Raw genomic sequence first — 23748 nt, 5'->3', positions numbered from 1 at the left:
GGGGGAGGGGGAGGGCAGTGTGAGATTCATCATGCTACTCAGAATGGTGCACAATTTAAAACTTATGAATTGTTTATTTCTGGAATTTTCTAATTAATATTTTCAGACCTTGATTGACCACCGGTAACTGAAACTGCAGAAATCAGAATGGTGAATAAGGGGAGGACTACTGTATTTTGCACAGTGCCTAGCATTAGCACCAGCGGGACGTTCCCAATAAACTTGCTTTATTAATTGTGCAAACCCTCAATTGTAAGCATAACCTAGTCCAGGACAAGAGCTAACAAGGGTACTCCTCACTGATTCTCAAGGATCTAATAAACAAACCCCTACCTGAGATTTCTGAGCCAAAATAGTTCTTACCACTGTACCAAGAACTAGGAGGCCATGGAAGCCAAACATTCTGTCACTACTTACTGTTACGTGGTTGATAGTGGCAGGATACATGCTAATGGGCCAAAGTAATCAACAGCAATTGTAACTGCAGCCAGACATAATTAATTTAATAATGTTGAGCCATTCAAAGTTAATATCTCTATCATTGCATCATGAAACCAAGGCCTGTGAAAAATTACTGTTAAGGTTCATGGGTAAGAATAGAATCTTTCTTGTCACTTGGCACAGATTTAGGTCTCATTCAAAAGCCATCTAGTAATCATAATCCCTCGTGGCTCACCCTCAGATCATTATAAACAAATTCATGTGGTCCATATACAGGTCTACCACATGTCTGTCAGATTGTCTTACAGTGGTGGTTTGTGTGTTGCTGTGATACTGGAAGTTTTGCTACTGATATTTCAAATACTAGCAGGGTCACCTTTGGTGGACTGGTTTCAGTGGAGCTTCCAGACTAAGACAAACTAGGAAGAAGGACCTGGCAGTCTGCTTCTGAAGAAAAATTGGCCAGTGAAAACCTTATGAATAGCAGCAAAACATTGTCTGATATTAGTGCCGGAAGATAAGCCCCTCAGGTTGGAAGGCACTCAGAATAATAGGACTGGGGAAGAGCTGCCTCCTTAAAGTAAACCAAAAAAAAAAAAAAAACCAAACCCAGTGCCATTCAGTCAATTCTGACTCATAGCGACCCTATAGGACAGCGTAGAACTGCCCCAGAGAGTTTCCAAGGAGCGCCTGGCAGATTTGAACTGCCAACCCTTTGGTTAGCAGCTGTAGCACTTACCCACTACGCCACCAGGGTTTCTCCTTAAAGTAGAGTCAACCTTAATAACGTGGGTGGAGTAAAGCTTTGGGGGCCTTCATTTGCTGATGTGGCTCAACTCAAAATGAGAAGAAACAGCTGAAAATATCCATTAATAATCAGAACGTGGACTGTACGAAGTATGAATCTAGAAAAATCGGGAGTTGTCAAAAATGAAATGAAACCAATAAATATCAACATCTTAGGCATTAAACCCACTGCTGTTGAGTCGATTCCAACCCATAGCGACCCTAGAGACCCTACAGGACAGAGTAGAACTGCCTCATAGGCTTTCCAAGGAGCAGCTGGTGGATTTGAACTGCCGAACTTTTGGTTAGCAGCTAGGCATTAGTGAGCTGAAATCAAATGGTATTGGCCATTTTTGAATCAGATAATCATATGGCATACTATGCCGGGAGTGACAAACTGAAGAGAACTGCCATCTCGTTCATCATCAAAAAGAACATTACAAAATCTATCCTGAAGTATAAAACTGTCAATGATAGGGTAATATCCATACGCCTACAAGAAAGGCCAGTTAATTCAACTATTATTCAAATTTACACACCAACCACTAATGCCAACAATGAAGAAATTGAAGAATTTTACCAACTTCTGCAGTCTGAAGTTGACCAAACATTCAATCAAGATACATTGATAATTACTTCTAATTGGATTATAAAAGTTAGAAACAAAGGAGAGTTGGTAGTTGGAAAATATGGCCTTGGTGGTAGGAAAGAGGCTGGAGAGCACGTGACAGAATTTTGCAAGACCACCCACTTATTCATTGCAAATGCCTTTTACAACAACATCAACAGCAGCATGGACCTCATCAGATGGAATAAACAGGAATCAAATCGACTACATTTGTGGAAAGAGACAACAGAAAAGCTCCATATCATCAGTCAGAACAAGGCCAGGGTCTGACTGCAGAACACACCATCAATTGCTCATTTGGAAGTTCAACTTAAATTTGAAGAAAATTAGAACAAATCCATGAGAGCGGAAGTATGAACTTGAGTACATCCCATCTGGATTTAGAGACCATCTCAAGAATAGATTTGACACATTGAACACTAATGACAGAAAAGCAGATGAGCTGTGGATGACTTCAAGGACATGAAGAAAGCAAGAGGTTATTAAAAAGAGAGGAAAGAAAGAAAAGACCAGAATGGATGTCAGAAGAGATTCTGGAAGTTGCTCTTGAACACAGTGTGGCTAAACCAAAAGGAAGAAATATGAAGTCAAAGAGCTAAACTGAAGATTTCAAAGGGTAGCTTGAGAAGACAAAGTGAAGTATTATAATGAAATGTGAAAAGACCTGGAGATAGAAAACCATAAGGTAAGAGCACTCTCAGCATTTCTCGAACTGAAAGAACTGAAGAGAAAATTCAAGCCTCGAGTTGCAATACTGAAGGATTTTACAGGGAAAAATATTAAATGACACAGGAAGTATCAAAAGAAGATGGAAGGAATACACAGAGTCACTGTACCAAAAAGAATTCAACCATTTCAGGAGGTAGTACATGATCAAGAGCCGATGGTACTGAAGGAAGGGCTCCAAGCTGCACCAAAAGCATTGGTGAAAAACAAGGCTCCAGGAATTGACGGAATACCAATTGAGATGTTTCAACAAACTGATGCAGCACTGGAAGCACTCGCTCATCTATGCCAAAAAAATTCAGAGACAGCTACCTGGCCAGCTGACAGGAAGAGATCCATATTTGTACTCATTCCAAAGAAAGGAGATCCAACAGAATGCATAAATTATTGAACAATATCACTAATATCACACACAAGCAAAATTTTGCTGAAGATCATTCAAAAGTAGTTACAGCAGTACATCGACAGGGAACTGCCAGAAATTCAAGTAGGATTCAGAAGAGGACGTGGAACAAGAGCTATCATTGCTGAAGTCAGATGGATCCTGACTGAAAGCAGAGAATACCAGAAAGATGTTTACTGTGTTTTATTGACTATGCAAAGGCATTTGACTGTGTGGATCATAACAAATTATGGATAACATTTTGAAGAACGGGAATTCCAGAACGCTTAACTGTACTCATGAGGAACCTGTTCTTAGACAAAGAGGCAGTCGTTCTAACAGAACAAGGGGATACTTTGTGTTTTAAAGTCAGGAAAGGTGTGTGTCAGGGCTGTATCTTTCACCATAGTTATTCATTCTGTACACTGAGCAAATAATTCGAGAAGCTAGACTATATGAAGAAGAAGGTGGCATCAGAATTGGAGAAAGACTCACTAACAACCTGCGATATGCAGATGACACATCTTGCTTGCTGAAAGTGAAGCGGACTTGAAGCACTTACTGATGAAGATCAAACACCATAGCCTTTAGTATGAACTACACCTCAACATAAAGAAAACAAAAGTCCTCAAAACTGGACCAATAAACAACATCATGTTAAATGGAGAAAAGATTGAAATTGTCACAGATTTCATTTTATTTGGATCCACAATCAATGCCCATGGAAGCAGCAGTCAAGAAGTCAAACAACACATTGCATTGGGCAAATCTGCTGCAAAAGACCTCTTTAACGTGTTAAAAAGCAAAAATGTTACTTTAAGGTCTACTTTGTGCCTGACTCAAGCCATAGTGTTTTCCGTTGCCTCTTACGTATGCGAAAGCTGGATGATGAATAAGGAAGAGCAAAGAATTGATGCCTTTCAGTTATGGTGTTGATGAAGAATATTGAATGGACTGCCAGAAGAATGAACAAATCTGTCTTGGATGAAGTACAGCCAGAGAGCTCATTGGCAGCAAGGATGGCAAGACGTCGTCTTACATACTTTGGACATGTTATCAGGAGGGACCGGTCCTTGGAGAAGGAGATCATGCTTGGTAAAGTAGAGGGTCAGCAAAAAAGAGGAAGATCCTCGATGAGAGGGATTGACACAGTGGCTGCAACAATGGACTCAAACATAGCAATAATTGTGAGGATGGCACAGAACTGGGCAGTGTTTCGTTCTGCTGTACACAGAGTCACTATGAGTGGGAACTGACTCAAGGGCACCTAACAACAGTATAGAGGTGGGACACCCTGTTGAAAGCACTCAACTGTCAGGGAATAAAATACTCTCCAGATCCTGCTAGTCCCCTGAAGACACTTGTGTGCCTATAGCCCATTGTCTCTCCTGTGCCTGTCTATGAAGGTTGTAGGGGTTTCATTAGATAGAGTTGATCCTGTTCCCAAGCAAGAGGACTGAAAAGATATCGCTCAGCTTCACTCCTACCACACACAGAGAAACTGAGGCACAGAAGAGGCTGTTTGACCAAAATCACACCATTACAATGTAACTCAGAAGAATTTTTTTTTTCTCCTCACAACAGTGGAAAGATCATTTTCTAGGGATTTTAGAAGATAAGAATCAAAATCCAAAACCAAACCCACTGCCATCAAGTCCATTCTGACTCATAGTGACCCTGTAGAACAGAATAGAACTGCTCCATAGGATTTCCAAGGATGTAAATCTTTATGGAAGCAGACTGCCTCATCTTTCTCTGGAGGAGCAGCTGGTGGGTTTGAACGACTGACCTTTGGGTTAGCGGCGAAGTGCTTTAACCACTGCACTACCAGCCTCCTTAGAAGATAAGAAACTGGACTGAAATTTTTAATTCAAAGTTCTTCACCCAGGCAGTGGTCCTATGCTGGTTTTTTCATGAGCTATTTAAATTTTTTTTTTTTTTTTTTTTAACACATTCTGCCTGCTCTTTCCTATACAGGAGAAAGGAACTAACTTTTATCAAATGCTTCTGTTGTGGGTAGCGAGCCCACATAATTTTACTAGATTAGTTGGCCCCATTTTACAGATGAAGATTCTGAGGCTCTGAGATGTTATGTAAGAAATAAAGGCAGAACCACTTTTTCTGATTCCTAGGCCCCTGTTCTGTTCACGGCACTTGTTTGTTGTTATGTGCCATTGAGTCGATTCGGACTCATAGCAACCGTAAAGGACAGAGTAGAACTGCCCCCACAGGGTTTCCAAGGAGCAGCTGGTGGATTCAAACTGCTGACCGTTTGGTTAGCAGCCAAGTTCTTGACCACCATTGCTCAACCAGGGCTCCATTCACAGCACTACACGACTTCATTCCTCAGAATACTCCCATCTTCCCTTGGTTTCCCTCAAAAAGGCCACAGCACAGGCGACAGGGCCTGATCCTCTGTAAAGTGGATGAAAAGGCAGCACTATCTTTTTCTACGTCCCAACAAATTCAGAATCCTCCCTCGCTGCCTTTTTTAATATAGCATTTATTGTTTCTTCTCATTACAGAAGTTCTCTATGTGCATTGTAGAACATTAGGAAAATACAATAAACTGTGAAGAAGGAAATTGAAACTGCCCACAATCCTACCCCCTAAAGATAACCCCTATTATCATATTGGTACATTTCCTTCCAGACGGGTAGATGTAGATTTGAGCATAGCTATTTTTTTTATAGATAAAGGATTTATTCAAACTTGGCATTATATCATATAAGAATTGCATGTCTTCCTTCTTTACTTCATATTATATTTTCTTGTATCAATACTATTCTTCATAAACATGCTTTAAATAGTTGCATATGCTAAATTTATTTTACTGGCTTTGTTCTAATTATCAAAAGTAATACATGTTCACTGTAGAAAATTTGGAAAAGGCCAAAGAAGGAAAAAAAAAAGACCTGTTAATTTTGTAATCTCGCCACCCAGGAATAACCATGGTTATTACTTTTATACATATTATTTTCATATATATAATTTATATAGTAATTTTATATAAATTTTATAAATATATAATTTTATATATATTCTTATATGTTTATATATTATATTTATATTATTTATGTACATATGTGTATGTGTATATGTCCAGGCATGGACCAGTAACCTGAATTTGCCTCTGAAATTGGAGGGTGCCAAGAGACCAAAGAAAGAGACCGGCAACTCCAGTGTAGTGGTAAAGGAGTTTTGTGTTTTTTTGTTGTTGTTGTTGTTTTTTTATTGTGCTTTAAGTGAAAGTTAACAAATCAAGTCAGTCTCTCATATAAAAATTTATATACACCTTGCTATATATTCCTAGTTCCTCTCCCCCTAATGAGACAGCACACCTCTTCCCTCCACTCTCTATTTTCATGTCCATTCAGCCAGCTTCTGACCGCCTCTGCCCTCTCATCTCCCCTCCAGACAGGAGCTGCCCACATAGTCTCGTGTGCGTACTTGATCCAAGAAGCTCACTCTTCACCAATATCATTTCCTATCCCTTAGTCCAGTCCAAACCCTGTTTGAAGAGTTGACTTTGGGAACTGTTCCTGTCTTGGGTTAACAGAAGGTCTGGGGACCATGCCCCCTGGGGTCCTTCTAGTCTCAGTCAGACCATTAAGTCTGGTCTTTTTACGAGAATTTGAGGTCTGCATCCCACTGCTCTCTTGCTCTGTCAGGGGTTCTCTGTTGTGTTCCCTGTCAGGGCAGTCATCGGTTACAGCCGGGTACCATCTAGTTCTTCTGGTCTCAGGCTGATGTAGCCTGTGGTTAATTCAGAGGTTTTGATACAGTTTTCTTGACTGTCCCTAAGGGGTTGTAAGTGAAGTCACCTGTTTTGCTGTATGCCTGAAAAAGAAATCCACTTTTGACCCTCGTGGTATAGCCATTGTTCCCTTCCATGTGAAGCCTGACTGCAGAGGCCCTCTGTGCAGTAGGACTCAGTAACCAATCTGCCCTGGTGGGGTGACCCTCAACAGGTGCCGGTAGATGGTTCCACTTCCCAGCTCCAGGTCCTGGGGCATCCAGAGGACCACGCTGTTTTACTCCAGCAATAACCTTGGTGGATACACTTCCAGAGCCTGTGACATCACTCCGATCATTGCTGGAGGGTCACTCGAGGCTCCTAGTCTGGCATACGGGCCTAAAGCCCCAGCGAGAGCCAAGTTTATCAATCTCAGAGCCTCAGGTAGCACCTTGGCCCACCCTGCCAGGGACGCCTTGCCTGTAAAGGCTCATTTTTGTTGTTTTAGGACACCATTCTTGCTTTCCACCAGGCCCACAGCTTGGGGGTTGTAGGGTAGGTGGTAATGCCATTATCTCTGCCAGCCATTTGTGCACATTGTGACCTGTAAAGTGTGTTCCCTGGTCACTGTCAACCCTTTGGGTTATCAAGTACCTAACACTCAATTTTTGTAACCCTTTTATCATAGTAGCTTGGTTTGCTCATTTATATGTTAATCCAGTGACAATGTCCAGACAAACAAGAGCATACTTTGCTCCTTCTCTACAGGGTAGGGGACTTATGTAATTTGTTAGCCTGTCACTGGCTGTGTTCTTTTATGTAACTGCCCAGGGTCATGTGGCAAACCCACCAGATCACTATACTTTACTGCTATGCCAGCCTCTTTGGCTATATTCTAACCAACATGGTCACTACAGTGTCCACTTTTCTGGTGAAGCCAGTGGGCAGCTTCACCCTCAGGGTGCACCGTTCTAACTTGTGCTATAGCCTCTGCTTCTTGGTTTTCTAGTGAGGAACATGATGAATGGGCTGCTACATGGAAGACAGGGGTTTGGAGGTGATCCTAGGTGTCTTGCCACAAGGCTTTCCCCCACAGGACTTTACCCATTATTTTCCACTGCTCCTCATGCCATTGGCTTATCCTCATAGTTAGCCCACAGGGTACCACCCAACTGTCAGTACACAGGGTTAAGGGCCAAGGTTCGTGGGTGAAGACCATCCAGGAGGCCCTTAATTCTCTTGAAGGAGAGTGGAGGAAGCTCCAGCAGTGCACTAGCCTGTGCTAGGGGAATCATCTTAATATGTCACTGGGCCAAGTACAGCCTGTAACTCATGGGGCAATGGACTGGCAGAAAGGGCACTGCATTGTTGCAGGTATGCATGCCATTTGTTCAGCATAGCTGTCTGGGCAACAGCTGATGATGGCTTGGAAAACAGTCCATTGACCCACTTATTTATGGACAAACTGTGTGAAAGGTGATAGCTGTTAATGGCTCTACCTGGCAGAGAGCGTCACAGGCTGCTAGCAATTGTTTCTTTATGGGACTGTATCAGTTTTCTTTCCCCCTTCACAGCTGGGACCAAAAACCTAGGGGGACTTAAGTTCTATCCTGGTCTTGCCACAGGCCTAGCCAAAGCCATCCTTGGTGCTGCTCCCATCTAACAAGAAGGGTAATTCCTCCCATATTGTGCCCAGCGCTTTCACAGGTGCAGCCAACACCTTCGCTTTCCCAAAACTTGCTGCTGTTCATTACTGCAATCACAACAGGCACCCTTTTTTTACCAGTTGATAGAGTGGTCTTGAGTGCCAGGCCAAGTGGAGAATAAACACTCTCCAATTCCCCCAAAAGATCCAGGAAGGTCTGCACTTCCTTTGGCATCCTAGGGATGGGGTAAGCTTGTATTTTATCAACTGTGCTTTCAGGCAACCCTCGAGTGTTACCTGACCAGATGACCTCTAGAAATTTTATCCAGGTCCCTGCACCTTGTGGGGATTCACGGCCTATCTTCTCCCCTGTAGGTAGATGGTTAGGGCATCTAGATACTCCTGTAGCAGAGAAACATCTACAGCAGTTAACATGATACCATCAATGTAATGAAACCAACGGGCAGCAGTGGGAAGAGGAAAAGAATCAGATCTCTAGCCACCATACTATAACAAATAGTGGGATTATGTAAATATTCATGAGGGAGTACTTGAAATGTTCATTGTGGCCCCTCCCAGGTGGAGGCAAACTGGTCTTGGATGGATGGGGCTTTTGTTTTTCGGTGCCATCAAGTCGGTTCCAACTCATAACGACCCTATATACAACAGAACTAAACACTACCCTGTCCTGTGTCACCTTCACAATCATTGTTATGCTTAAGCACTTTGTTGCAGCTACTGTGTCAATCCATCTCCTTAAGAGTCTTCCTCTTTTTTGCTGACCCTCTCCTTTACCAAGCATGATGTTCCTCTCCAGGGACTGATCCCTTCTGACAACATGGTCAAAGTATGTGAAACGTAGTCTCGCCATCCTTGCTTCTAAGGAACGTTCTGGTTGTACTTATTCCAAGACAAATTTGTTCCTTCTTTTGTCAGGCCATGGTATACTCAATATTCTTCTCCAACACCACAATTCTAAGGCATCAATTCTTCTTCAGTCTTCCTTATTTGTCATCTGGCTTTCACATGTATATGAGGTGATTGAAAACACCATGGCTTGGGTCAGGTACACCTTAGTCTTTAAGGTGACATCTTTGCTTTTTAACACTTTTAAGAGGTCTTTTGCAGCCTATTTGCCCAATACAATGTGTCTTTTGATTTCTTGACTGCTGCTTCCATGGCTGTTGATTGTGGATGCAAGTGAAATGAAATCCTTGAGAACTTCAGTCTTTTCTCCATTTATCATGATGTTGCTTACTGGTCCAGTTTTGAGGATTTTTGTTTTCTTTATGTTGAGATGTAATCCGTACTGAAGGCTGTGGTCTTTGATCTTCATCAGTAAGTGCTTCAAGCCCTCTTCACTTTCAGCAAGCAAGGTTGTGTCACCTGCATAATGCAGGTTGTTAATGAGTCTTCCTCCAAACCTGATGCCCCATTCTTCTTCATATAGTCCAGCTTCTCGAATTATTTGCTCAGTATACAGATTGAATAGGTTTGGTGAAAGGATCCAGCCCTGATGCACCACACAATATCCCCTTGTTCTGTCTGAACGACTGCCTCTTGATCTATGTACAGGTTCCTCATGAGCACAATTAAGTGTTCGGGAATTCCCATTCTTTGTAATATTGTCCATAATTTGTTATGATCCACACAACTGAATGCCTTTGCATGGTCAATAAAACACAGGTAAACATTTTTCTGGTATTCTCTGCTTTCAGCCAGGATGCATCTGACATTAACAATGATATCCCTGGTTCCACATCCTCTTCTGAATCTGGCTTGAATGTCTGGCAGTTCCCTGTCAATATACTGCTGCAGCTGCTTTTGAATGATCTTCAGAAAAATTTTACTTGTGTGTGATATTAAAGATATTGTTCAATAATTTCCATTTTCAGTAGGATCACCTTTCTTGGGAATATGCATAAATATGGATCTCTTCCAGTCAGTTGGCTAGGTAGCTATCTTCCGTATTTCTTGGCATAGGCAAGTGAGTACTTCCAGCACTGCATCCATTTGTTGAAACATCTCAATTGGTATTCTGTCAGTTCCTGGAGCTTTGTGCACCTTGGACTCCTTCCTTCAGTACCATTGGTTCCTGCTTATATGGTACCTCCTGAATGTTGACCAGTTCTTTTTGGTATAGTGACTCTGTGTATTCCTTCCATCTTCTTTGATGCTTCCTGAGTGGTTTAATATTTTGCCCATAGAATCTTTCAATATTGCAACCCAAAGCCTGAATTTTTTCTTCAGTTCTTTCAGCTTGAGAAATACAGAGCATGCTCTTCCCTTTTGTTTTTCCATTTCCAGGTCTTTGCACATATCATTATAATACTTTACTTGGTCTTCTCGAGTTGCCCTTTGAAATCTCGTATTCAGCCCTTTTACTTCATCATTTCTTCTTTTTGCTTTAGCTACTCTGTGTTCAAGAGCAACTTTCAGAGTCTCTTCTGACATCCATTTTGGTCTTTTCTTCCTTTCCTGTGTTTTTAATGACCTCATGCTTTTTTCATGTATAATGTCCTTGAAGTCATTCCACAACTTGTCTGTTCTTTGGTCATTAATGTTCAGTGTGTCAAATCTATTCTTGAGATGGTCTCTAAATTCCGGTGGGATATACTCAAGGTCACATTTTGACTCTTTTGGACTTGTTCAGAGCAGTAGAACCCAGAGGGCAATACTGTTGTTCCTGCTTCACAGCCTTCCAAAGGCTAACCAAAACTGCATTGGATTGTTTATTTATCTTGTGTGCTGCTGTTCAGGCATTCACTAAACCCACCCACATGTGCCTTCGGGTCACTTTCAGGGGGCCCTTGGACAGTCATCTGACAGGTTTCTCAGTCTTCCTTTTCTCTTCCCACGGCTCACACCCCGTTCCCTCTAGGCTACTTGGTTTCATCCAAATTAACTATAGCTTGTCCCACCTGGTACACTATCTGACCCACTCAGGGACTAACATAGCCACCAGAATGCTACATCAGGAAGGAGGAGCCACCTGAAGGATTCTTGCTTTCATTCCTGCAGTAAAAAGTTCATTGTCTGGCCCCTGGAAGTGATTGGCATAAATGGCATAGCACATACCTAACTCCTGAACTAACTTCTGTAACTCCTACAGAAGACCATTTCCCAACCTTTCCTGGAAGATCCCACTCATCTGGCCACACCCTCTGTACCACAAGATGATCCAATCTATGAAGGGCATGTATGCCCTAGGTGTTCCAAGCTTTGTGTAAACACTGCCAGAGAGCAGGGTAGGTGGTTACACTGCTCATTTTCTCTGCCTAGGCTCCATTTAAAGAGACATTGTCCCCCTCAATATTCCACAGACATACTAACCAAGCTGCTACGTCTCCTTTCCTTTCTCCTGGAATTCCCCACACAACTCAATCAGCTCAATAGGAGTATACTCCCGCATTGTCATGGAACTGGCTGGTGGAATTTCGTGTCTGGGATCATCAGTTTCCTGGGTAGCCTTCATCTTCTGAGTAATGAGTGGCCATGCTGGGCAGAGGGTGGGGTGGGGTGGTGAGAAGGGGGAACCACTCTGCACTGTCAGACTCTGCCTCCACCATCATGTCCACATCCTATTCACCACTCGATCTGCCCTCCCACAGATTCCACACTTTCACATCCCAGTTTCTCACATCAACACTACCCTAATCCTTGCTTTTGACATTTTCCTTCTTCCCATCTTTTCAAACCTGCAGGCAAGCATCTCTAATTGCTCTCCTGCTCTTGGACACAGCTTCTTAATACATCAGTCATTGCCACACAGGGCTGGTGCACATCTCTAACTGTAGCTCTTCCTACAGGGCTCTTACATGCACTTGAGCAGTTACCTGGGTGTCGGTAGCCAGCCAAACTTCCCAGAGCAGTGGCCATCCCACAGCCACTACTGCACGCATCTTCCCACAACTGTGCTATGCCACTTGGCATTTTGGGAGCATCCCTGTATTCACACAGTGGACCACATGCAACAAGCATACAGGCCAGGCCTCCTCACATGAAGCTGGCTAGCCAACGCAGGATTTTCCCCTACAGATGCTTCACTCCCATGTGTCATTTCTTTGGTTTTCTGGCTGGCTCACCAATTGGCCAGGCATGGACCAGTAACTTGAAATTTGCCTCCAAAATTGGAGGATGCCAAGATACCTTAGAAAGAGGTGGGCAACTGCACTTGTGGTGGTAAAGAGATTTTTATTAGGGAGATTTATGAGCAAGGCAGTGATCTCTGGCAACAGCAGGACCAAAGCAGATCCCTATATCCAGCAGAAAAGGGGGCAAAGGTTTTATACTGGTCAAGGACCAAGGCGGCTACCTGCCAGGGAGTTACAGAAGACTGCTTCAGCAAGATCAAAAAACAGGGGCTTGGAAAACAGCAGTGAACTAAAAAAAAAGTGTGAGGGCAACCATCTTCAACCTTGCAAAGCAAGTTTACCATATACATATATATGTTGTTGTTAGGTGTTGTCAAGTCAGTTCCAACTCATAGCAAACCTATGTACAACAGAACGAAACACTGCCAAGTCCTACACCATCCTCACAATCATTGTTATGCTTGAACCCATTATTGCAACCACTGTGTCATTCCATCTCGTTGAGGATCTTCCTCTTGTTCCACTGACCCTCTACTTTACCAAACATGATGCCCTTCTCCAGGGGCTGGTCCCTCCTTGTAACATGTCTAAAGTGTGTGAGACAAAGTCTCACCATCCTTGTTTCTAATGAGCACTCTAGTTGTGCTTCTTCCAAGACGGATTTGTTCATTCTTCTGGTAGTCCAGGGTATATTCGATATTCGTCACCAACACCCTAATTGAAAGGCATCAATGCTTCTCTGGCCTTCCTTATTCATTGTCCAGCTTTCACATGCATAAGCAGCAATTGAAAACACCATGGCTTGGGTCAGGTACACCTTAGTCCTAAAAGTGACATCCTTGCTTTTTAACACTTTAAAGAGGTTTTTTGCAGCAAATTTTCCTAATGCAATGCATCGTTTGATCTCTTGACTGCTGTTTCCATGTGTGTTGATTGTGGATCCAAGTAAAATGGAATCCTTGACAACTCCAATCATTTCTCCATTTATCATGATGTTGCTTATTGGTCTAGTTGTGAAGATTTTTGTTTTCTTTATGTTGAGTTGCAAAATTTTACCTATGTGTGATATTCATGCTATTGTTCAATAATTTTGCATCCTGTTGGCTCACCTTTCTTTGTAACAGGTACAAATATGGATCTCTTCCAGTGGGCTGGCCAGGTAGCTGTCTTCCAAATTTCTTGGCATAGCCGAATGAGTGCCTACAGAGCTGCATCCATTTGTTGAAATATCTCAATTGGTATTCTGTCAATTCCTGGAGCCTTGTTTTTTGCCAGTGCCTTCAGTGTATCTTGAACATCTTCCTTCAGTACTATTGATGCTTGATCATATGTTACCTCCTGAAATGGTTGAATATCAACCAATTCTTTTTGTACAGTGACTGTGTGTATTCCTTCCATCTTCTTTTGATGCTTTCTGTATCATTTAAGATTTTCCCTATAGAATCCTTCAATATCACAACTCAAGACTTGAATTTTGTCTTCAGTTCTTTCAGCTTGAGAAATGCCAAGTGCGTTCTTTCCCTATGGTTTTCTATGTCCAGGTCTTTGCACATTTCATTATAATACTTTACTTTGTCTTCTCAAGCCACAGTTTGAAATCTTCTGTTCAGCTCTTTGACTTCATCATTTCTTCCTTTTGCTTAACTACTGTATTTTCAAAAGCAACTTTCAGAGTCTGTTCTGACATCCATTTTGGTCTTTTCTTTCTTTCCTATCTTTTAATAACTTCTTGCTTTCTTCAAGGAAACCCTGTTGGCATGGTGGTTAAGTGTTGTGGCTGCTAACCAAAATGTTGGCAGTTCGAATCCAATAGGTACTCCTTGGAAACTCTAGGGGGCAGTTCTACTCTGTCCTATAGGGTCGCTATGAGTCAGAGTCAACCCTGGTCTTGAAGTCTCCTACATGACCAGGAATCCAGCATTTTTTAAGTCTCCATAATTGCAAGGACTTGCCAGAGTCACATTCAATGTACTTGTTATCAAAAATTCTGCATCTGTCCGGCTTCTTGCTGTGTTGGGTTGATTTTTCATTAGGCTATTTATAGCTAGTGTGTTGGTGTTTATTTTTTCCAGGTGAATTAGAAGGTAGTGTTCTAAAACACTGAGTTTTGCAGCTAGTCAATATACTCAGCTAACGTGTGTTTAGGCCCTTAATAAGAGACAACATTGAAACCAGGGAACTCTTAAAATTATGAGCTCACATCCAGAATCACATCATTGTGGAACCTTAAGTTGGGAAGGAATTGTAACCCTCATCCAGTGCTCGAATGTCCCTGACAACAACCCCAATTCTGGTCATCCAATTACTGCTGGAAGAACTCCCAGTGTGGGGAATACTTGGGAGTACCCATCCACCCACTTCCAAGCAAGCACACTGTATCTTTGAACACCTCTGCCCATTAAAATGTGTTTACTTCTGTTGACATGAAATACACAATAGAGCAACCATCCTTGGTTTTGTCTCTACTGCTGGAGTTCATAAAGCCCTTCAGAAACGCAAAGAGAAATACCACGCCCTCCATATCATTTCCTACATTTGGAAGTGTTGCATACAGAATGGATATTATTTGATACCACTGAGTCTCTTTTTGTTCCAACTACAGCTAAATTCCATACTGAATTTCATATGAGTCCAAGCGATTGTTCTGAAGGTGCCACAAGGTATGCATAGCAAACACAGGACGTATTCTAGACATAAAATTGCAGTAATTACCTCTGGAGGAGGAAAGGGCCATGAAAGAAATAATAGCACTAGGATGCCTAGCCACAATGCCTGCTTCTGCCTTACATACAGAACTTTAGTTAATAAAATGACAAACATCGGTAGCACATAATTGGAAAGTCTATCAGGCCCCACCGAGAGGGAAAGGGCCGGCTGGAGCCAGAAGATATAATTGCTGGTGGCGTGCTTCTGCTGTTGTCTCTTCTCACTTGTCTCATTTCTGTCTGCATATAAAAGTTTATTAGTCAAAAGCTGTCAGTTATAACCTATGTCTATTAGGATGCGTCTAGAAGGATCAAAATTTTCATTGCTAAAGGCTCCAACAAGTGTTATTTTCCATCAGTATTATTTATGACTTGTATAGTATTCCCCATATTTATGAGAATACATTTGTAATATATATGTACACATATATATGACTGGTGATTATCTGGCAGGGACAAAGGCTGTGAAGGGATTAAAATCTACTATCTCCTTAATTCCTTCAATATGAAGGCATTTCCAGAACAAGATCTTGTTAAAATGCAAATTCTGATTCAGTAGGTCTGCAGTAGAGCCTAAGATCCTGCATTCCTAACAAGCTCCCAGGTGGTGCTGATGCTGCTGGTCCACAGACCACACTTTGAACAATAAGGATCTAGAAAACCTTTACAATACCCCCCAAAAAGATTTAAGTATTAGCATATTATGGGTATATAGCACAACAGAGAAAGTGGAAAGAGCACACAGCATAGTGTGCAATCCATATTTTGCAGCATGTGGGCTTGGGGACTGTGGGTGACTTACTTAAACCTTTCTAAGATTTAGTTTCCACATCTAAAAAATGGGTATGATAATCCCTGCAAGAAGGAATGTTGTGAGTATAAAATGCCACAGTGTATGTACAAGTGCCTATCACAGTTTTCTGGCATTCAGTAAATATTCAGTTAACAAATGACTTTATATCCTGTATGTCACCCAAAATGGAGTTCCTTGGTGGTACAAAGAGTTAAGCTTTCATCTACTGGCCAGAAGGTGGGTGGTTCGAACCCACCCAGAGGCATCTGAGAAGGCAGGTCTGGCAATCTGCTTCCAAAAGTTCACAGCCTTGAAAGCCCTACAGAGCACAGTTCTAATCTGCACACATGGGATCACCATGAGTCAGGACCAACTTGTTGGCAACTAACAACAACATGCCACCCAAATAGAAGTAGGTCTTACTAAGATCAAATTCCAAGAGCATTTTTTTTGTTCCCTCTGGGCACCTGAAGGCAGAAGGACATGGCAGTCTGCATACTTAAAGATTACAGCCTTTGAAACCCTATGGGGAAGTTCTACTCTATCCCATATGGTCGTTATGAGTTGCAACTGACTCGACAGCAAGAGGTTTGGTTTTGGGCACCTAAACCTTGACTGTCAAGATGAGACCATAAGGAAAACAGAAGTCTTTAAGAGGGACTTGAGCCTGCAATCTGGGAAACACATACAGTTGCCTTTCTCAGTCTTTTCCTGGTGGGTGATGTGGCAGCCGTGTGAAGGCATCTGCTGGGAACTGTGTGCTGCTCCCTGTGGGAAAAGCACTCCCTCTATACTTTGGTGAGGCAGGCATACTTTAAATCATTTTTTCAGTTATTAAGAATTGCCTCTTACTGAGAAGGCCACACTACTTCCTGCACTAAGCAGTCCCATCTCCCCAGTGGTCTCAACTGTGCAATACTTTAGAATCACCTGAAGAGCTTTTAAAAACTGCTGATGCCCGGAAGCTACCCAAAGCCAATGAAACCAGAATCTCTGGGGTGGAGCTCAAACAGTGGTAGTTTTGAAAGCTCCCAGGGTGATTCCAATTTGCATTTAAGGTTGAAAACCACTGGTTTAACCAATCTATTCATTATATCACAGGTGCTCTACTTCCGCATTCTTTAATGCAATTTTTTTAACCACCTTTTAAGGTGGACAGGTATGGTATGGCTGTTGTCTTAGTTTCCTAGGGCTACTACAGCAAGAAAACACAAAGTGGGCGGTTTTAAAGAACAGAGTTTTATTTTCTTATGGTCCTAGAGGCTAGAATCAGCAGGCTATTCTGTCTTTCACTCTTGGGTCTAAGAGAAGACTCTTCCTCACCTCTTTCATCTTCTGGCAGCCCTCAGCATTTCTTGACATTCCTTGGCTTGTTGAAGGATCCTCATATGTTGTCTTCCCCCTGTGTGTACCTGTTCCCATGTCTGTCCTTCTCTTTTATAAGACACCACTAGAAAGGATTAGAATTAAGACCTATCCTACTCTGGAATGACTTCATTAACTTATAACATCTACAAAGAAAAACCCTATTCCTCAAACAAGGTCACATACACCGAACTTGGGACTTCAACATATCTTTTTGGGGGGCATAATTCAATCCATGACAGCTATTATCAAAAGTTTGTGGATAGGGAAATGGAGGTTTGAGGAGGTAAGTGGTCAGCTTAAATCACACAGTTAATATACGATAACCTTGGACCACAAACCCAAGTGTGTTTAACTCCACGTTATCCCATAGTTAACAAGTGAGGAAACAAGGATGATTTAACAAGCCACTGTCAATGCAAAGGGGGGTTGCTTCCAGTGTATTTCAGAAAGGTAGTGTGGTGACAGGGCCAGGTTCCAGAAGCCACCATTTAACTTAGTGCTTCTTTGCAGATTCTGACTCAATAGTTCAGGGGTCAGGCCAAAGATTCTGCATTTCTAACAATCTCCCAAGTTGACATTGATGATACCTGTCTGAGGACCACACTTTGAGTAGCAAAGCGCTAACCGAAACTTGGAGGCAGAATCTGAAAGTCACTGCAGATATAACTACAGGTGAGAAGTAGGCCAAGTTAAAGACAATAGGTACTGGACTGTTTATATCTCGAGGAAAAGTAACTCTGCCTGGACATGTCACCTTACCAAACACTCAGTGGATGAAAAAAAATGGTCAAAATATACATATTGGCTAGCCACTCGCCGGCAATCAGTTTGCAATCTTATTCCAAAGCTTTTGCATCTATTTCTAGAACTAGACTTTGCTGAAGCTCAGACAGTACATTACTTGGCTTGATTCATGGCCTGTAGATACGTGTTTTCCGCAATAAACTCGAGTGATAACACTATAAACGTGAACTGAAAGTCATTTTCTTTTAATTCTCCTACTTATTCAGAGGTCTAAACAGTTGGGTACTGTCAAGTGGCCCCAACTATTTTTCCTTTTGCTATACTCAGCACACTTTTAATTAATCATTTAATTTCTAGTATATATCACTGAGTAGGTACACAGTATAAATTTGTTGAATGAACCAATGATCAAATCCCTCATGGACTGATACCAAGAAGGATCCTGGTGGTCCTCTTCCAGAGGTTAAGGATGCCCCTTACCTCCTTGGCAGCCAGCCCAGTTCTCTCTTCTTCAGACTAACCCCGCTTGATCTAAAATACACTGCGGGAAGACATAGAAAGCTCAGCAGTCAGCTGGTCTATGGCCCCATTGTGGACATGATACAGCTGTCTCACTGACATGCTCATGCTGCTACAGACTACTTCAAACTGAAAGCTTCCTAAGAGTAGCTGAGACCTGGGCAGTTTAAAATATAGCCAGTTGGCTAGGGAGTGGGTGGTTCTTCTCCTGTTTCCTGCACTTGGCCCCTAGAATGGAAACCCTCGTAGCGTAGTGGTTAAGTGCTACAGCTGGTCAGCAGTTCAAATCCACAAGGTGCTCCTTGGAAACTCTATGGGGCAGGTCTACTCTGACCGGTAGGGTCGCTATGAGTCGGAATCGGCTTGATGGCAACAGGTTTGGTTTTTGGTTTTTTGGCCAGTAGAATACAGGAAAGTACTGGGAGCATCGCAGGATAGGAAGCTGATTTACTGTCCCTTAATAGGGAATCTGATGAAGATGGGAAGGTCTGTCTGTATATTATTTTACTCAATCTGACATTGATTGGGCCCTACCATGGCTCAGTTGACAGCTACTGGGACTACAAGATGCATAAGGCAGTCCTTGGCTTGAAGGAATGTGTAGCCCAAGGGAGGTAAAATGTAGGGTTAGGAGGGCATAGCAGCAAGAGTTATGCCCCAAGGTGGTCCCAAATCCTCATAAAGATTTCAGAGGAGGGGGTGTTCATTTCTGAGAGGGATGATAAGAAAAGACCTCCTGAAAATGATACATATTTATTTTTTTAAGTGGAGAGAAGGAAAGAACAGGTAGAGGAAATAGAATCAAACCACAGAAGCAAAGAAATGCAAGGCACGTGCAAAGATGGCAAATAGACTGTGTGGGGAAGTCTGGAGATCGATGCATATTGGCTCACCTCTATTCTCTGTGCAACATCCATGCCTTTTTTTTTTTTTTTTTGCCCTGGTGAACTCTGAGCATGCAATGCAGGCCACCCAGTGCTGCCACCTTTCCTTTGCTCTGCCATCAGAGCAGCTAGCTGGCCCCTAGTTCATACTTTAGATTTTCCAGGTAGGAGATAGAGACAGACACTGTGCCACCCAAACTGCAGCAGATAAGTAACAAGTGCTCCATTTGGAATTTTTAAGACCCCTTGGGATGAAGCGGGGACTCCCTCCCCACCCTTCTTTTTTGCAGGAGGGCGAGGAGGAACTTCTAATATACCAAAAGCATTTTTCAAAAACTCTTTCCTGATAGTCAACCATTGTATTGGTCATCTAGTGCTGCTGTAAAATAAATACCACAAGTGGATGGCTTTAACAAAGAGAAATTAATTTTCTCACAGTAAAGTAGGCTTAAAGTCCAAATTCATGCCGTCATCTCCAGGGGAAGGCTTTCTCTGTCTGCTGGCTCTGGAGGAAGGTCCTTCTCATCAACCTTCCCCTGGACTAGGAGTTTCTCTGTGCAGGGACCCCAGGTCCAAAGAACACGCTCTGTTCCTGGTGCTTCTTTCTTGGTGGTGTGAGGTTCCCCTTCTCTGCTGGCTTCCCTTTCCTTTTTATCTCTTGAGAGATAAAAGGTGGTACAGGCCACACCCCAGGGAAACACCCTGTACATTGGATCAGGGATGTGACCTGGTTAAGGGCGGTGTTACAATCCCACCCTAATCCTCTTTAACATAAAATTACAATCACAAAATGAAGGACAACGACACAATACTGGAAATCATGCCCCAGCCAAACTGATACACCCATTTTGGGGGGGACATAATTCAATCCACGACAACCAGCAACTTCTTAATACCCAAAATATGGCCAAGGGGTGAAGAATTGTGTAACCCATTTTCATCCACCTCTCTTGAAAGCTGTGTCACATTGTTCTCACCTCCCTTTGAAATATAGTATCTGCTGTCTCAGTACTTCCACCAAAAGTCCCTTCTTAACATTTGTTACACTATTTATTGTCTCATTTAATTGTCATTATAACTCTATAGATAGAACTATTTCCATCTTAGAGAATAGGAAACTAAGCTTGAAAAGGAAGGCAAAAGCAGATTTTGAATCCAGGTCTCTCTGATTCCAGAGCTCTTAGACCATACTAGAATGGAGGATATGTCTGGTTCAGCATGAAGTACTCAGTAAATATTCACTAAATGAATAAAAGTTGATTTGCTGAGATTATAGAGGAACATGAATGTCTTGATTGTATTTGCTAGGTAATGAGAACCCAGTGAAAGTTGTTGAGCTCAGAGCCACAGATGGCAGTGATAAACAGAAAAATGTGACAGAGCTATACAAAAGGATTTAGAAGGGAGAAAGAGCAAAGAGAAGTAAGCACCTTAGGAAGTATAGAAAGAGTTCACAGAATAAATTATAAAGGACATGGTGAGTGTCACTTTGCTGGAATAATGAGGATAGAAGACAGGTTGAAAGAGTTCAGAGAGAGAATGAGTTACAAGGAAATAGAAGTAGTAGTTACATACCAATTATCCAGGATGTTAATATCTGAATGGAGATACAGAAATAGGTTGTAAACCAGAGAAGCTGGCAGTATCAAAGAAAAGGTATTTTTCCAGAATGGGTAAAACCTGATCATATTTGTAGACAGAGGAGCCAGAAGGGAGAGAAGGTGCTGAAGAAAGGAGGAGCAGTAATTTGAGAAAGTGTGAATCAGGGGGAGGTAATATGGGCAAGAGTTAACATAGAGGAAAATGAGGGATGCATCTTCCTCTAAGACAGAAAAGAGAAAGGGTAGATAACTAGACACTTATACTGCAAAAAGAAAAAGATGAGATGCTGAAAGAGATACCTGATATAGCAAATCTTTCTCAGTAAAGTAGGAATCGAGATAATGGATTAGGGATAGGGGAATTAGGAGGCGGAGGTGACAGCATCAGTGCTTGAGGCAATGGAGGGAGCTTGAAACAACCATTGTGCTAAGTGTGTTCAGAAATCAACTGTGGAAATCAACAGTGGGATTAATATGTACCAACAACTGTCCGAGGCATTGGGGTTCAATAGTCTGAATTCAGAGAAGCTCAAATCAGCACTAGTCTGTGGCCAAGGAGCAAAAGGAGAGAAAGTATGCATCAAGCATTATCCCAAACTGTTTATTGCATGACATGGACTGGGGCTGAGAGTATAAAGTCAGCAAAGGTAAGATTAAAATTTCCAATCATGGCTTCCAGACTACACGAGAAAGCCAGGTGTTATTAAAAAACTTAACAGACTTACTAAATTATCCTGGAAATTCTCAGTGGAGACAAGTATGTAGTACACTGGATTTGGGGAAATAAGTACAGAGGTATAAGTGAAGAGGCTATGGTTATAGAATGGGTTTATCAAATGTAGGATCTCAGAAGTAGAAGAGTACCAGGAGACCCTAATGCCCAGGGGGTAAGCCTGTTGCCAAGGGCTTCTATAAGGGAGTTGGAAGTCTTTGGCTCCAGCATCTCAGGGTACCTAACCTCCTTGATCAAATTATGAGGCAACTGGGCTCAGGGGCTGGGAGATAAGAGTAGCAATTTACAAAGAAGTGTGTCTTCAATAAGAATCAAAGAAAAGATGGCATCATAGCTATTGAAAACTTAAGCTTACAATTGGACAAATTTTACCTTCCTTTTTACAATAGGGAGCCCTGGTGGCACAGTGGTTAAGAGCTCAGCTGCTAACCAAAAGGTTGGCAGTTCAAATTCACCAGTTGCTCCTTGGAAACCCCACGGGGCAGTTCTACTCTGTCCTATAGGGTCGCTATGAGTCAGAATCAACTCAACAGCAACGGGTTTGGTTGTTTTTTGTTGTTGTTTTCATTTACTACAATAGGCATTTTTATTACAGAATCTGAACAGGAATATTTTGGGCAATGATATGATATAGTTGTCCATAACTTTAAATGTTATTTCTAGATTGTTTCTATCAAACATACAACCTCTATTATTTTAAACACAAAGACCAGAGACTTTGTTTATAGTACATTCTGCCTCTTGGCAAGGCTGTACTTAAACTTTTCTCAGAAAGATTATTAGTTACAATTTTTTTTCAAGTGTCCAGGGAGCAATTCCATAGAAACTTTCAACAAAGATACTCTGAAAGCACAAGTTTATAGCTTTTTTTTGATAAAGTTGGCACCCTCATCCTGAAAGACAACTATATTAAAATATATTGATATTCAGATGTTTGTCTGCTCTTTGCCAACCAATGGTCACAAGTATCAAGCCATAAAGGCTCCAGTTGGCTAACAGGTGACATAAACTGTAACATTATTCAGATGCAATTATTAAAGTATTTAGGGAAGGAATAAAAATACCTAAATCAGTAAAAGAGCCACAAAATTGCCTGCCCAATGTCACAGAGAATTTGGGGCCTCTGCTAGTTTAATTGTGCTCATGAGGAACCTTTACAGTTGTTCGGACAGAACAAGGGGATAATGATTGGTTTAAAGACAGGAAAGGTGTGTGTCGGGGTTGCATTCTTTCACCATTTTTTTATTTAATCTGTATGCTGAGCAAATAATACAAGAAGCTGGACTATATGAAGAAGAACGGGGCATCAGGATTGGAGGAAGACTCCTTAATAACCTGCGTTATGCAGATGACACAACCTTGCTTGCTGAAAATGAAAAGGACTCGAACCACTTGCTAATGAAGATCAAAGACCACAGCCTTCGGTATGGATTGCATCTCAACATAAAGAAAACAAAAATCCTCACAACTGGACCAATTAGCAACATCATGATAAATGGAGAAAAGATTGAAGTTGTCAAGGATTTCATTTTACTTGAATCGACAATCAACAGCCATGGAAGCAGCAGTCAAGAAATCAAAAGACACATTGCATTGGGTAAATCTGCTGCAAAGGACCTCTTTAAAGTGTTGAAGAGCTAAGATGTCACCTTGAAGATTAAGGTGGGCCTGACTCAAACCATGGTATTTTCAATCACGTCATATGCATGTGAAAGCTGGACAGTAAATAAGGAAGACCGGAGAAGAATTGACACCTTTGAATTGTGGTGCTGGCAAAGAATACTGAATATACCATGGACTGCCAAAAGAATGAACAAATCTGTCTTAGAAGAAGTGCAGCCAGAATGCTCCTTAGAAGTAAGGATGGCGAGACTGCATCTTATATACTTTGGACATATTGTCAGGAGGGATCAGTCCCTGGAGAAGGACATCATGCTTGGCAGAGTACAGGGTCAGTGGAAAA

The 23748-nt window shown here is 42.0% G+C and overlaps 1 protein-coding gene across 1 annotated transcript in view; it reads left to right on the top strand.

The window, feature by feature from the left end:
* ALK (ALK receptor tyrosine kinase) overlaps positions 1 to 23748 on the top strand; it is a 1066008-nt gene that overhangs the window by 917203 nt on the left and 125057 nt on the right. The window lies entirely within an intron of this gene.

The sequence above is a fragment of the Elephas maximus genome, chromosome 12 (assembly GCF_024166365.1).
Source record: "Elephas maximus indicus isolate mEleMax1 chromosome 12, mEleMax1 primary haplotype, whole genome shotgun sequence".
NCBI lineage: Eukaryota > Metazoa > Chordata > Mammalia > Proboscidea > Elephantidae > Elephas > Elephas maximus.
The sequence above is the reverse complement of the archived record's forward strand: the minus strand, read 5'-3'. Positions and strand labels throughout refer to the sequence as shown.